The sequence below is a fragment of the Chelonia mydas genome, chromosome 20, assembly GCF_015237465.2.
Source record: "Chelonia mydas isolate rCheMyd1 chromosome 20, rCheMyd1.pri.v2, whole genome shotgun sequence".
NCBI classification, from domain to species: domain Eukaryota; kingdom Metazoa; phylum Chordata; order Testudines; family Cheloniidae; genus Chelonia; species Chelonia mydas.
The window spans coordinates 9,200,415-9,202,626 of NC_051260.2; positions in this window are offsets into that span (position 1 = coordinate 9,200,415).

Consider the following 2,212-nt stretch of genomic DNA (forward strand, 5'->3'; position numbering starts at 1 on the left):
TGAGAGAGCCGCGGCCCGGCAATTAAAGGGGCCGCGATCGCATTTCGGCCTGAGCCTCCAGCTCCCCGCTGCTGCCCCCACCCTCCCCAGCACGCCCGCCCCTAACCACCTCTGCGGCCTTCCTGCCTCTTCCTCCATCCCCCTCCCGCCTTCCCTCTCCCCCTCCATTTCCCCCAGTCCCCCTCCATCCCCTACTCCATCTCTCTAGCTTCCCTCCACCCCTGGCCCCCCAAACACGCGACGTGGGGTGCAGGAGTAGGGGGGAGCTAATACCTGGGGGGCTCTGAGAGGGGTTCCCACAACCCCCCCCCCATGGCTCCCAGTTATTCACTCCCCCAGGTGCCCCTCGATCATGCCCCCCTCACCGCCTGCTTTTGAAAAATGACATAAGGGCCGTGAGCATGCAAACACCCCCCACCCCCCACGTGGGGCAGCCGGGGCTGTAGGGTCTCACTCTCAGCTCCACCCTGTGCTCTTCACAGCTTTCTGGAGCGGAGGCGCTTAGGCGGCTCGGCGGATGCAGAGGCCTGATTCCCACTCTGCGGTTCTGGAAATCCCGGCCTTAATTCCCCAAATTCTCAGATGCTGTGAAACCCAGGAAGACGCAGTGTTACGGCCAGGGCGAGGCGCTGTAAAGGCATAGAGCGAAGAGTCAGTCCCGGCCCCAAAGCGCTTGCAATCTCTCTGTTAATGGTTGCCCTTCTAGAACACACGTTTAATTGCCCAAACTCAAACGCTGGGAAAGCAGAAGCACAGCCACGTTAAGGTGCATGGCTAATGTCACCTTAAGTCTGCCCCATTTGAGCCCAGCCGCTTGGGTGATCGCAGCACCCTACCTCTCCTTGACATGCTCTAGCACTTCCAGGCACTAGCTTCAGTTGTGGGAGCGCTAGGGTCAATTCCCTGCTCTGCCACAGACTTCTTGTGTGATCTTGGGAAAGTCACTTAGCCACTCTGTGCTTCAGTTTCCCCATCTGTACAATGGGAATAATAGCACCGGCCTGCCTCACAGGGGAGTTGTGAAGAGAAATACACTAAGGCTATGGCGCATTGAGTCACTATGATAATGTAGGACCTTACAAATACCTAGCATAGATAGTCCACTGTGATCTCTGCCAACCAACCAGCAGCAAGTGCTGTGCAGATCATGGGGGTGGGGTAGCTAGAAGTCCTGCCTTGACATTGGGGTGGGCAGAGGTTAAATGGCAGGTTTCCTTATGAACAGGCTGTTCCCAGGTCCACTGTGATGGGGTCAGAGTTAAGGCTGTGCTGGGCAGGACGTGTCACCTTAGATGTGCACTTCCTAGTTTGCCCATGTGCGGGGAGGAATCTCTCCCACTTTGCAAGGGCACAGGCCGCTGCTGACCGCCTGCAGCCGCGACACACCACGAACCAGGCTTTTTGCATCTTAATACCCCAAGGGCTCATCTAATTGGGAGCCCAGCAATGCTATGAGGGAAGCTGACAGTGCGTGCTTGAGACAACTGTATTGGTGGGCGCGTGGCATTGTGTGTGTGGGCAGAGGGGTCTGCACATGTGTGTGGGGGGGTGTCTGATGCGGGGAGGATGTACAGAAGTGTGGGGTGCATCCAGCTGCTTGGGAGGCACAAGGGGATAATGGGGGAGCTTGTAGGCAGCTGGCTAGAAGGATTGTTCTCACAAGGCCACACGCAGACAGACGCCTTTCTATATAACCACCTCCAGCTGAGCCCCACATCCCCTCGTAAACACACACCCATCAAATCCCCACATATCCTCCTATACGTGTGCGCCTCCTAATCCCTTCCACGCCCACACATACACACACCAGTCCCTGCGAGACACACACCCACACGGCTCCATGCTCTCTGTCTCTCTCTCACACACACACACACGACTGCCCCCAGCCTTTCTCTTTTCAGCAGATTTGTTTCATTTCTCCCCCAACTGGCACATTCCTGCCATGGGGCTGTAAGATGTGTGTGTGTGTCTGTCTCTCTGATGTGTGTGTCCATCTAGCTGTGTGTGTCCTGCTGTGTATGTCGGTGTGTGCCTGTACCTGTCTATATGTATGCGCAGGTATGTGCCTGTGTGTGTCTTTCTCTGGGTGTGTCCATCTCTCTGTATATGCAAATCCCTCTGCCTCTGTGAGTGTGTGCGCGCGCGTGTGTGTGTGCATCCATCATCGCCATTTGTGCCTCTCTGTGTGTCCCTCTGTCTTTCCGTGTGTATA